Raw genomic sequence first — 14,692 nt, forward strand, 5'->3', positions numbered from 1 at the left:
CAAGAATGGGACAACATTCCTATTCCTAAACTTGTCTCCTCAGTCCCAAGACATTCGCAGACTGTTATAAAAAGAAGAGGGGATTCCACACAGTGGTAAACATGGCCTTGTCCAACTTTAATAAACATTAATATGTCATCTATGTTGTATTCTAAATAAAATATTGAAATTTGAAACATCCACATCACTGCATTCTGTTTTTATTCTGTCCCGACTTTTTTGGAGTTGGTTTTGTAAATAAATAAATAATGAAAAAAAAAAAATCTTTTCACATTTCACATTTTTTTAAAATTCCTAAACTTGGCAATGAGAATTAATCACTCGGACATGCAACATGGCCCTCATAATTTAATTTCCTTCTTTTGATTACTTTCCTAACAATGTACACAACGATCGCTGAGATTCTGAATAACTCCTCATGTTTACAGGCTGCTCCGTGAAAAGCAGATGCGTTTCCTGCCGCATCGAGCACGAGAAGCGATACCGGTGTTACCATGGCAACAGAGGCAAAGTCTGATCGTAACTGTGTTTCAGTAGCAGGCGAGCACAAGCACACTCAAGGACTTCCCAGGGAAAAAGAATAAATAAATACTCCATTTGGCCAATGGACTGTGGCCGAGAGATGCGACATGACAAAGTTTGCCACTTAGTACCGAGAGAGATGCCTGATTCAAGGACGGCCACGTTCAACCCGGAGAAAAATGACGATGCTTTTCTGGAGAACAAGAGCACGGAATAACATAAGTGCCCGCTAGAAATCTGTCAAAACACCATGCATTATGCATGTTTAATCTCTTTGAACAAATTGGTACTTCTCCATCTGTTTGCAATATGAAGTGACAGTATGATGCTTCACTCATATCATAATGCAAAATATTGCAGTGCGATGTCTGTAGAGAGTTACAAAATATAAGATGCTGAATTGCTTTAAAATCTCAGCATATTATTTTTTGTATTAAAGAGGACAAGAGGGAATCAGCGCTTGTCAATCAGTGCTTGTGAAGCCGAGCCTGTCAACCATTGTGTATGAATCAGTGCTTGTGATACAGCGGCGCTCACCTGGGTTTATCTGCACATGAATCAGTGCTTTTTAATCATTAGCTGTGAATCAATTGTTATGATACACTGATTGTCAATCTTTATTTGTATATATTTCCTTATGAATCAGTGCTTCTTAGGGTGTTTTAACATTAGACACAATTGATTTTTACTATTCTCAGGAACGATGGCTCATTCCTTCCTACTACACCTCTGGCCAGAGTTCACATTATTTTTGTTCTCCGTTCTCGGGTGCACTTGCATATTTACCCTCTCCCATACAGCAGGTGGCAGTATGCACCAACTTCGTTTGTGAATCGCCATTAAACACAAGGAAGACATTTAATGAAGTTAACCTTCATGCTATGCCTACAGGGCACTGGTGGCTCAGTTGTAGGTGTTTCGCCTGCCATGCAGAAGGCTTGGGTTCGATTCCCAGCCAGTGTCCAAACCCCAGCCACTGGATGCAGTGCCGGTCCCAAGCCGGGATAAAATGGGAGATTTGGTCAGGAAAGAAGGGTATCCGGCGGAAAACCTGTGCCAAGTTGTAGTGCGGACTGGGTATTCCGCTGTGGCCGCACCTTGCCGGGAACAGCCCAAAGAGCAGCAACAACCTTCATGCTATGCCTGATATTATAGGAAAGAAATGTCAACAGCGGCGCTCTTGTACTGTATGTCTTTTTATGGTATCAGCTAAATAGATAGAGTACTTAATTAATCCCAAAAGAAAATTGCATCAGCTATGTCCGGTATTAGGGCATGCTATTTGCACCCAGAGATTTCAGAGAAGACTGGGGGCATTGATGACCATGTGCCTAAACAGCTATCTATTTCTTTTCTCAGGTACGATTGGCTTTCGTATCCCATTTGATCCATGCCGAGACCAGCTCAAGAACTCCGGGGCCAAGTGTTCTTCGGGCCCTAATGTGTGAGTGCCCTTAATCAGCACTTCTGAATCATTGCCTTTGGATCAATGCCTTGTGAATCAGTATTTGGACATGAAAGTCTGTAAATCATTACCTGTGAATCAGTGCTTGTCAGTTACGGTCTCTTTTGTCAGCACCTGTAAATCAAAACCATTTATGAATCACTGCTTTAAATGTAAACAGTGCTTGTGTATCGAAACCTGTGAATCAATACTGGTGAACATAAAATAGAAGCTAAAACTTTTCCTACGTAATTCCAGTATAAAATACATGAAATTGTACACTAGGTTTATCAAAATTATATCATTGCACACATATCTCCCACATATCCAGTGGTGCACTACCACAAGCGCTAAACCGTAGAGCCTCCGAGCTGTATAAAGCTCCAAACTGCGCGAGCACAGATATGCTGGGGGGCTGGGTGGCAATGAGGTGACACCAACTGTGGAGAACTCCAATCACTCCGAGCAGAACTGAGCAGAACGAGACTCCAGGCGTGCCAAGCTGATAAGCTGAAATATCAAACCAGGTGCCGCACTGGATTCGCGACTCGTAGACATGGCATCAAACAAGCATCAAACTCGACCGAGAACAAGGCCTCGGAGACCCATGTGTTTGTTTAACACTTGTACAGAAACATTGGGCACACTCGAAGCTTTGACTCAAATGGAAGCCCATCCTTTTATAGGAACCAACATAAATATCTCTCCCCACTCCTCAAACAAACTGCACAAATGGCAACTGTAGATCATTAACGCACTACAGTTCTCGCTGAGATTGTTCACCAACGCCAGGGTGAGATGAGATTTGGGTGCACAAATCCAAAAAAAAAAAAAGAGGTTATGGAGAGATATAGAAATGCTTGGCAACACGGGTTGTAGAAACTTTTAGGTTTAGAGGATATAGAGACAGCGCAGCAGGACGCTGTTGGATCAAACACGGCTCAAAAGATGTTGCTTCAACATGGAGCCGTGCTTCTGGTACAGGTATGCCTTTGTGCGGAGAATAAAATTAGGATGAGATAAAGAAGTTGATGTGAAAATGAAAACTGGTTAGAAGAATTCAGTCTCATCTATGATTGGTTAGAAACCAAAAATCTCAGTGTCAATATCACACTTGTTACATGTATAATTGACTAATTTACAAATGATGATGATGATGATTGAAATAATAAACTTATTTATTACTGGTCAGACACCTAGAGGGACTTAAATCACCTTTTTTGAAAGACCCAGATAAATATGATTCACTCTGACTTTTGTGAGATCTGACAATAAAAGGACATTTTCATTTTCCCTACATTTTTTTCTTACTTTTCTCTTTAGAGACTCCATAGCGAGAACTGCATAGGAAGAGCATTTTTTTGGAAATGTTTCTAGAAATTCTTTTCATGCATGTGAATAATGAACATGATATAAAGCGAGTGTGCAGCTCGTTCGATGCAAAGTAATTTTAGGCAAAGAATTTAAATGATCTAACCACCTCATGAGATTTTACAGAGATTGTGTGAGGAAATTATTCTGGCTGAAGTGCAGGCATTACATTTGTGTAAATTTGCACAGTGAATGGAAAAATGAAAGCCTTTTTAATGTTTAGACTTCTTGAATGGTACTGTAGGTCTCAGTACATCAAAAAAAATTACACATCTCACACCAGATATTTGCTTACACAATTACAGCTTAAAAATAAGCGGATTTTCCCGCGTGAGGGACTCGGGTCATGTTGGCGATGTAAATATTAAGCTAGGTGAATTTTTTAAACTTTCATTTTGAAATATGCAGTAAAGTATTAAGGTTCGGTTGCTACTGTACCTGACTGGTCCTATGTTTTAAATTGGTCTCTGCTGAAAGGTGTGGAGGTTAAGTAGGTCCATCCTGGTAAATAAATGATGAATGGAGGAGGGTAATTAAGACCAGAGATCAGATGAGGTAAAGAGGACGCTGCTCTTCTGCTGCTTAAGTAAAACCCAGAGATCGCTCCATAATTACACATTCAGTGCAGGTCTGTGTAACATCAACCTTTCACAATTAACCTTCCTAAAGTCAGGCGTTTTAATCATGGAATTAAAAGGTATAAAATGTGCGTTGTTTTGGTTTTAACTCCAGTACTGTTCAGGTATAAAATACTGTTCTTGGAATAAAATGTACATGCCTGTGAAAGAAAAAGTCTAGCTGATTTATGAACTGCTTTTGAACGACTTGTTCTGTTAGTTTACACGTCCGCCGTAATGAATAGGGAACGTTTATTTTTAACCTACTACTGAATTGCATTTCAATTTTACCTCACCTTCATGACTGGGAACTGGTTTTGGCAACTGGATCTAAAATTAAACGTCAAAGAGTTTTAAGTATATGATAAACAATGAGAACGTTCTTGAAATCATGAATCACAGCAAGTATTTAATTAACTGGTTGTAATTCCATTGTTAATGCCGTTTTGGGTTATAAACGGAAACGTTAGTAATCCTGACATTTACTCTGTGTTTTTTTTTTTTTTTTGTATTAGCATAAATGCGCGTCATTTACAGGTAAAAAGTTAATTAGTAAGAAATATTTAAAAGGATATTGAATCTAAAAAGGATTAAAGCTTAAAATAAGCTGATCCGCATCTGGCACATAACTGTTTAAACTTCTCTCCTGCTCAACTCTTTTGATTTAATTCATGGCACAAGATTCATATTTACTTTTACATCAATGCGAATTATCCAGAGCGACTTGACAAAATGCGCTGAATTCTCCGTCACTGGATCGATCCTTACACTGGGTTAGGTTGAGGTTTAGGTTTAGGTTTAGTGCACACCATGTTTTCGGAGTAAGCCATGCTGAATCGCGCTGTCCTGTGTGTGTATTGAGGATTTTGGTGGCCTGTAGGTGCATTACCATCGTTTCTGTGTCTTCTGCAAACTATACTCTGTGTTTACATGGTAAACTATGTTGATTGGCTCTGTCGTGTGATTGGTTAGCCACACCCACCATGAAGGTAAAGGCTCTGTACTGGTCCAATAAAATCTGCCTGGAACAATACTCTTTGTACGTTCCCTTCTACTCAACATTTAGATTTCATTTATGCGGCAGGTTTCATTTTAGGCCTTAACACCTAAAGGACTGGCAAAGTGTCATTCAATTCTGTTTAGTCAGTTTTTCTGGCTGGACAGAGACAGACGGAATTTTTTCCGGGCCCTATTTTTTTCGGGTCCTCCAATGTATGAAATGTAAAGATATCATCGAAAGAGCGAGTTTTGACCAATGTACCAAACTTTTTATTTATATATATTCATACTCTATCTCATGCCTCGCTTTTTTCCTGATCCTGGGTTACTCTTGTAGAAGAACTTTATTTGTACATCTTCAACATGTCCATTAACTACTGTATATTCACATAACTCTTTTTATTTCAGATTTTAAATCATAAATTCTGTGTATAATTTTTTTTAGAGCTGACACTTTTCCGATGCTAGCTTGTGATTATTTAATTTGCTTTACTCACTGTATTATAGCAGTCACCGTTATATGGATGTCTAAAAAATTCCGATATGTGCTCCTGAACGCTATTGATCGTTTCACCCTTGCCTCGTGACTGATATAGCAGCACTCCGAGGCTGGAGCAAACAAATCATAAATAATAACGGCTGTAATTGAAATGGAATGCTTGTCCTATCAGGTCTCCAGTTCGAAAGGTTTAATTGATCCCTGAGCTTCAGCCGGATGCCAGCGGATCACCTGGAGAGAGAGAGTGATGCAGATCTCAGAGTCATTGGGAAAGCTCAACTCTTGGCTCTTCAGTTGTAAAACATGAGAGTGGACTGATATTGTTGAAATTATGAATACTCAAGACCTGCTAGCAGGCGAGCGATTGTATGGAGCAATACCGGAACGGCATGTGGTAATGTTCTGTTTGGATGATGTCATCAGCCGAGGTTATAATGAAAAGCGAGAATATTAAACTGCTTTGAGCCGAAACTAACTTTCATTTTGAGTACCGTGTGCTTTTAAGCCACAATCGCTACCCACTAAGCTGTAATTTTCTTCATTTAAAATAGAGTAATTGCAGAGCCATGCTGTGGTCCTTGAAATGGTGCACAGCTTCAGCTACATTAGCAAAAATGCTATGTGCATGCTGAGAAAGTCATGCAGTATATGTAGATTACTACTCATTTAAAGTGCTCCAGAAATCAAACTAGGTGTTTCAGTGCATTCTGTATTCCTCGGTTTCTTAATGCTATGGAAAGCGTTACAATACCAGCTTCGGAGATATTCTTGGTTACGTGTACTTGCCCTGAAAAATAAGTTATCTACTAGAAAAGTATCTACTTAAAATCTTAAGGTGAATCTCACTCGCGGTAGGTTAACCATTTTGGTAACGTCGCGTCACCTTATACTGTGTAAATGGTAAATGGTGAAAATGGTCACATGAATGGATGTTGGAGACAGGAAGTAAAAATGTTAATGTGAGACAAGCAAGGGACTCCCACGAAGAATCATGGAGTCTATGGAAACCCTTTAGTGTAGGCCCGCCCTGAACCGTGATCAAGGCCTGGATCTTCCCCCAGTTCTTGCCGTTTGACCAACATTTGTCATGTAATCATTTTTGCTGAAGACACATTCTTCATAACCAGAGCAGTGAATACCAACCTTTATTAGTGGAGACCCCCTGCTTGTTTATAAGTAAAGCTGACAAGAAGCCTCACAAGAAGTCACCCCACCCCACTGAACCCACCCCCAACCTAAAATAGTTTTCTATGCAAAAAAAAATTATTATACTTTGTGTGTCTAATCATGGTCTTATTCAACATGTCCAAATCTAATTCTGTCAACCTTGCACTGTGACAGACTCAGAACAGACAAATCCCTACGCACAGATCGTTGGTGTCCTCTTGAGTTGACCTGGACCATGGTTCTACAGGAACTGTCAGATAACAAGTTCGGATATAAACCAGTCTTTTTTTCTCATTTAAATGTTCTCAATGTATATATCAGGGTCCTGAGGGTGTGTCTTGCTCTACAGGAGCAGCTTGTTAGCAGTTAGCTTGTTAGTTGTTGCTGCAGACTGTTTCCAGTGAATGATTGCTCTGTTGGTCGTTGGAACATGGTGCAAAGATTTGTGATTCTTCAGGACAGCCTGGAGCTGGAAATGTTGCCACTTCAGACTCATCGAGATATTAATCCTTATACACCGCCAGGCTTTTCCATTAACAACCAGTAATATCGTTTATCTACCACTCCGACACACGAGATGGCTTGTGGTGATGACCCTGCAGCTCTCTGTCACCATCGGCGCCTCTGATGCTCGCCTCGGCTCACACAGTAGTTCCAATACTATGCCACATCTTGTCGCTAAAATATCATTAAAGTGGACAGGCGTGGGTGAGAATCCTGCGCAGCTTGTTCATTTGGTAGCGGTTTCCAAAGCAACTATCAAGTTTGTTTCGACTCACTGGAAGCTGGAGAAAGCTATTGTCTAGCAGTTACGCTTTTCAAAACAACACCAGTCTGACCTCCTGTAAGGAAATACATCAGCTTAGGGAATCACATCGCTGCTCTCGAGACATGTCGTAAGGACTTTAATATTCCTTCTCATCAAGAATGTTGTTAGTGCATGCAAAAGATAAACGAATTCCTCAGCGGATTTGATGCCGAGTGCGCCAAAGTCATGTGGTGTGTATTAAATCTGTTCAGTGTCTCAGTTCATCTCCTTCTTTCCCTTTCTCTTTCTTTTTCTGTCATGGTTCGTTTATGCTCCACAGATTTTCTCTTGAATGTAATTACAAAAAAACAAAAGCATTAATTACAAAAACAACAAGCATTAGCTATGGTTAATCGCTTTTACTGCCATTCATTTTCAAGCCAAACCGATTAGATCTGTCTGACTCTCCGATGGTGGCCACGTCTTCAGTGCAAATTGCTGACATTCGTATCATTCCCGAACCATTTTTTATAATTTTTTGTTCCTTTTTGCCAGAGCAGGGTAATTAACTAGACAAAGCGATATATTTATTCAATCCCATCTTTTGTCATTTTTTTCTTTCACTCGCATCAATTTCTTTACTTGTATGCTACATGTAATGTTGTTTATGCAAGCAGAAGTGTAAGCTGTATTGTTTCCATGGAGTACATGATGTTCCTGCCCGGAGGCGTGAAGTGTCACGGTGCTATCTGTGAACCGTATAACCCAGATCCTCAGAGACACATCGCTTTCTACTAGACCCCAGGCATTCTCCTGATCGCTCTGTTCCAAGGTGTGTGTTTGCACCTATGGCCAAGACCTATGGGCAAATTTTGTCCACAGACTTTGTCTCAGTTATACAATAAGTTCTTGGCTATGCTGTATTGAAGACCAACATTTTGTAATCTCTGATTAGAACTACAGCCAAGAATAAGGGGGGTGTCCAGATCAAGTCTTAATAATGGTTGTCTTAACTACAGCTTTATCTAAAATAACAAGAACTGCCTTTAGGTTTCTGGACTGAGTGAATCCAAAGCCTTGGGGAGTTGACGGACAAGTCAAGATCAAGAAAACCCTTTCAAGGTCAAATCTTTACTCCAACTACTGTAGTGGTATTCAATCCTTCATTATGCCAGTGATTAGAGTGCATCCTTAAGGAGGGTTTTACACTCGTCCATCGGAGATTGATTTAAATACTCCTTGTGGGTAACAAAATCCGCAGATGCTCAAGTCGCTTATATAAAATGCTGTGGTATTTGCATATAACCTACACACACACACCCACTCTCTTAAAAAAAAAGATTGATGATGATTTAAAATTTCTCATCACGAGCTAGCACGTCACACTTCCTCGTAGCCTTTTGAGGGATAGCTTAATTTCTTCATTACAGAAAAGAAGAACAAAGGGGTTCACTCACCAAACAAGATGTTCAAGCAGCAATTGCTGAAGAGAGACTGAGGATCTATGGAGTGTTGGGAGGCTACTCCAAGGTATATCTAAACATGACTACTTCAACATGAATTCAGCATAGTGCTCAGCATGCTGCAAATTTAAGTTTATTTGGCTATTGCCTATTGGAAATATTGGATTGGACTACACATGTGCATCAGTAAAGTCCAATCCAATAGAAGCCCTTGTGTATCTTAAATTACTAAAAAGGTTAATGCTGGTTCCAACAGAAGAAAGACGCACTTAATGTTAGTCTTGGGGTCATAAAGTTATGGGTGATCAGTGTATACCAGGGTCAGGGGTAACACAGTGGTTAAGGCATTGGACTACGGTTCAGGAGATCCCAGGTTCAGACCACCAAACTGCCTCTGTTAGGCCCTTGAGCGAGGCCCCTAACCCTCAACTGCTCAGATGTGTAATGAGATAAAAATGTAAGTCACTCTGGATAAACGTGTCTGCCAAATGCTTAAAAAAGTATAATTGGTGAAAGTTTATGTATTGGAGTTTTCTCTCTGTGTGTAAGTGGTTACTTGATCTCTAATCCCTGAAATTTCTACTCGGATTGGCTAAAGGAAATTGTTTCTAGATGCAAATGGACACTAAATGAGCAAAGCTTTGTGGACACCTGTGATTCTTCCACATGAAGAACCTGCAAAATTAAGATTTTTTGATACTGCTGATCAGTTATGATGCTCGCTCTCTCACAGGCTCTTATTCTCTACAAGGCTTATCCTGTACAGGGTCGCAGAATGCCTGAAGTTTATTGCAGTGGACTCAGGACATGAGGCAGGGCACACCATGGATAGGGTGCCAGTCCAGTCACAGAGCACACAAAGCACTCACATGCTGCATGTCTTTGAACTGTGGGAGGAACCCCACCAAGCACCGGGAGAACATGTAAACATGCAACACACACATACGTAAACCTGATGGTGGAAATCAAACCATAGACCCTGGAGGTGCAAAGCCACAGTGCTAAAATACTGTATGATGCTCTGAAAGTTAAATCTTTCAATCTAATGCCAATATCTTGCTAAAGGGTGTTTTGTTTTCAGCAATGCAGAGATTGGGAAGTTTCCTGCCAGAAAAGTGTACAGCAGATATCATATTCTCAGTGCATCATGGCTAGGAGTTTTAATCTCCGAAGCTGAGTATAAAACCACATTCACTTTATGGATAAGTTACGTAAAACAGCTGAAATGTGCAGCTCGCATTAGAGCTCACTGTAGACGCCTGGAACGAGGAAATGCCACACAGTTCTATTGAGAATCATCACTGGGAGTGAAATTTATCGTTGCGAATCTTTAAAATTATATGATTATTTTAGGTCCAGTAAATTTTACGAACAGCACCTGAGAGTGGAAAATCAATAAATCTATTTTATAGAACGTTGAAGGAATGTTAAAAGAAAAGCACAAGATCTTTTTTCCCCCTTTTAACTTACCAGGAAGCTTATTCAGGTATAATACTGATATACTTATACTGAAGTCTCACCAACTCCAGATCATGAATGGGTGGAAAGTACAGAAACATCCAGATGATCATACAGTTACACATGCTCATATTGTCCTGAGGTGGCCAGCAGGGGGCAGCATGAGTGAGCACAGCACAAAGCATGAATACACACACACACACACACAAAAAAAAAAAAAACTTTTCTGTTAGGAAACTAAAGTTGGGTAAAGTAACCTGCCCAAAGTGCATTCTCTATGAAAAGGTTTCGAGGAAACAAAATATGGATGTGATAAGCACGGCACCACATTTGTCATTTTCTCTAGGATTGCTTGCCAAGTTCTAGCAGATGCAGAATTTCAATCCTGGCTTCATATCATCGCTGCATTGTTCATTAGTCTGACGAGTGTGCTTCTGAGAAGTTCAGTAATTGCACTCTGTGCTGCTTTGGTACCCTTTGGCATTCTCCCCAGCCCTGGTGTGTTTGCCATTCAGATAACGAGAGGTGTCAAGGAGGGTTTCTGAAGCACCCAGGGTTGTGCATGCATGTCATCTCCAGCAGCTCCTCCAGCTATAGCAGGAACTGAGCGTGCTCCCTGCTGATAAAGACATCACAAATAGATTTCGCCACCGCACACACAAACTGCTGCTCCATTTAAGAACCACTGAAGGTTTACTAAATTCCTCTCTCTCTCTCTTTCTCTCTCTCCTTCTGTCCTCTTTTATGGTATTCTTTATCCATTTATCTTTTTTTTGTTCGGGTTCCCTTGCAATGCCAGTGATCAGGATCTACAACTGCAAGGCTCGCGTCGCGTAGGCGACGATGCTTAGCATGAAACAAGGGTGAAATGAGAAATAGCGTTTTGTTGCTGGAGGGAAGAGCTGTGAAAAGACAAGTCACAATTTCCAGAGAGAATCTGAGTGATCAAAAAACAACGAGAGTAAAGGATTGCTTTAGAATTACTTTAATAATGAACTATTTATGGATCTATACAAACAAAAAAATAAAAAAATGGTTTGTAAATTGTTCTCGGGAGCGTTCGGGCAAGAAATGTGGCGTTCGTGGAAATCCTGTTCATTCGTTTCCTGAGTTTGTGTTCATTTTTGTAAAAGATGACTCACTTCTAAGAGCAGCTTCGATTCTTCAAAACGCCGCTGTGCTTTCCCGAGAGATTTTTATTTACTCATTTTTTTGGGGCATGGCGGAATGTAAATGTGCCTGAATGTGCTCAAGAGGTTTTTTTGTTTTTTTTTACCCATGAAAACAACAAAGGAAAATACCCAAAAAGTAACTTATTTAAACATTTACATACACTTCCACTGAAAGGCTGATAAACGCTCTTTATTGTTTAGTGAAAAATGCAAATACAGCTTTCATTAACACTTCAGCTCAACTTTCAACTTGACAAATTGTTAAATCTGGGAGCGTAACCAGACCTCACAGCTGTGCATTATCATGGATCACACTTCTGTAAACTCGCAAAACTAATTACGATGCTTGTTTCCACCCAGGAAGGTCAAAACAGCATAAACAGCCAATGTTTATTATAATGCCTTCACAAACAATAAGAGAATTTGCATTAGGGTTCGCCGCTCCTGTTATGCATTAAGCCTTTTATTGTAATGCAAATCTTTGTATCGGTCAGCATCCTTTCTCTTTCCTCATCCGGCTGAATTGCAGCTGTAGCTGTTTTTATTTATTCTCTTTTTTCCTTCTCTTTTCCGTTTTGGGAGTTAAAAGAATTTGCTCTGGCTCCCGCGGGCGAAAAAGTGCCTTCAATCAATGCCAAGAGTAGCGCATGTCTTTCGGAAGTGTCCTCCAGAATAAGCCCGTGAGAGAAATTCAATCAACCTGAGTGGCACGAAGGCCCAGTCCCATCAGCTGACTCGGATGGCGCCGAGTCCATTTTTTATCCCTGGCTGAAAATGAAAATGTCCGTTTTTGAAAGGTTTACCGCCTCATTTTGATCAATAACTTTTCTATCTCAGACACTTCCCTCCCGCTGCCTTCTGCTTGTATTTTTAAAGCACCATGCTGCCTCTGTAATTGTGCTGCCTCTCCATGCTTACAAAATTCTCAAAGAAGTAAATATTCACACAGACCCGTCTCGCTGTCTTCTAACGGCTCCCAGACGCGTCCTTTCTTTCAGTTGGATATACGGCTCCGTTTCACTAAGCCATACGTTTCTATAAGTGGAGCAGTGAGGGGGGCGGTAAATCGTCCTTTCTTAGAGACTCGTCGGAGCTCTGGATTGACGGCGTGACGGACGAGTGATTTTTTAACCCCGTACCTGAATTTACAGTGGGTTATTCATCATAAGCGGTTTGCGATTAATAGAAATACGGCGCGGCAGAGAGTCGCTGTGGAGTTGCTTCCATTTGTCACTGGTGTGCGATTTTCTCACACATCCTGTAGCAGGTCTTCAATGCAAGAATAATAGTGAACAGAAGCAGGTGCGATCGGGCGGGCGGGGCGTTACGCGCTTGACATTTCTGTTGTGTGATACGGACTCCATCAGGCAGGAAGTGGCAGATTTATTATAATGTTTCAAACCAATGAATTACAGACTGTCAAAATAATAAACGACTCACAGATGCTGATGTATATCGGGCTGAATGAGTAGTGAGGACCTGCTTGTGGGCGGGTCAGTGGGTGTGTTTTAAACGTTTACACAGTATATACAACTCAAAGCATCAAGACCTAGCATTAGAGTACTTCTGGATAAGAATCTGGCTGAGGAATGCATTTCCATACAGACTAAACTCCATCTGTACCGTGATGTGAGTGTGTGTGTGTGTGTGTGTAGGTCAATATCAATATTGGTATTTGGATGCATGGTTTAAATAACATACAGTACAATTCATGGCCAAAAAAAAAAGAAAAATTCATTTTATTGCCCCATAACGTTACTGAGTCTAGACCTGAGTAACTGATCAACCCCAGATCATAACACTGTCTCCAGAGGCTTGTACAGTGGACACTATGCATGATGGGAGCATCGCTTCATGTCCTTCCCTTCTCACCCTGACACACCCATCACTCTGGAATAGGGTCAGTCTGGACTCATCAGGTCACATGACCTTTTTCCATCACTCCAGTTCAGTCTTTATGATCCCTAACAAACTGAAGGCATTTTTCTGATGAGTCTCACTAACAAGCGCTTTTCTTATTAACAGTAACAGTAGCTGTAATAAGGTTTCAAGTTTTGCTTTAGAAGTTTGAATGACTTTGATAAAATGATATTAGGGTTACGCTTAATAAATCACCCTGAAACAACTAAATATCAGTGTCTATTTATAGATTTTATGCTACTTAATGTAAAAGTGTTCCTTTAGGTTTTAAGACATTTTGACTGTAAAAGAAAAAAAAAAACACAATAGCTTCCTGCACTATCAGCAGTATGAGCATCAGGAATTTATTTAAGTTTGGGGATAAAAATAAATCCTATTTATAAATAATGATTCAAAGTATGATAGGCAAAATTGCATCCAGCACAATACAACATTGTCACTATATTTAGAAAATTAAAAGTTCAGGACATTCTTTAAAGTGGCATCCAGTTCAGTCTAAAATCAATCCTGAATCATCTCTGTTTGTTGGTTTTACAAACTAAACTGTTAGATGTTTAGTAAAATTTATCCATAACAATATTTCCTTGAAAAGTATTTTGAAACAGATTTTAGAACAGAATCTACTGTAGAACGTAACTCCACAACAGAAACCAGGACATTAGCAAGGTTATGTACAGTAAGAAGGTCTTAAATTTTGAAGCAGCTGTAAATAGAAACCTGGTTAGTGTAAGTCCTTAACACCTGTACAGATTGGTACATACAGTAAGTATTCAATGTTCAGTTGACTGGGGATTTAGGGTCACATGGTGCAGTATTCCACCTGACTGTTTACGCGGGTGTTGCATGTACATCTTGCAGTGTTCCTTTCTGAAAGCGTGCACAAGCGATGCTCAAAACAACCACTGGACAGCCATCTTGGAAATGTGTAATTACAAGCTAACTTAAGGCTTAATAAACCCCCTCACACTGGCACCGAATACCTGAGGCCTTCTGGGAATGTGATTGCACTGTGCTTAGCTCATGTGCAGGTGGATGATGTCATTCCTAATTCCGCCGAACCTCCTCCAACAGTTCAGAAGTCACATGGTTGTTATGAACTTTCTTGTTCATCTTTCAATCCAGTTCTTTATCTTTAAAGGAATATCAATGAACAATTTACGTAAACCTCGTGTAAACACAGTGGCCCTGCATTCCCATGTTCAGCATCATCGCTGCTTAATTTACAGCCTGAATGCTTTTGTTAAACATCGTGACCATGTTCCCTCCCATATACCGTACAGTACCAGTTCCATCTTCTGTACAGTGTTTTTTT

At 40.3% G+C, this 14,692-nt stretch overlaps 1 protein-coding gene across 1 annotated transcript in view; it reads right to left on the reverse strand.

Annotated features, from left to right (window-relative positions):
* The window catches only part of lingo2 (leucine rich repeat and Ig domain containing 2), a 290,114-nt gene that overhangs the window by 140,996 nt on the left and 134,426 nt on the right, over positions 1–14,692 (reverse strand). The gene's annotated exons all lie outside the window — the stretch shown is intronic.

The sequence above is a fragment of the Clarias gariepinus genome, chromosome 10, assembly GCF_024256425.1.
Source record: "Clarias gariepinus isolate MV-2021 ecotype Netherlands chromosome 10, CGAR_prim_01v2, whole genome shotgun sequence".
Classification (NCBI taxonomy): domain Eukaryota; kingdom Metazoa; phylum Chordata; class Actinopteri; order Siluriformes; family Clariidae; genus Clarias; species Clarias gariepinus.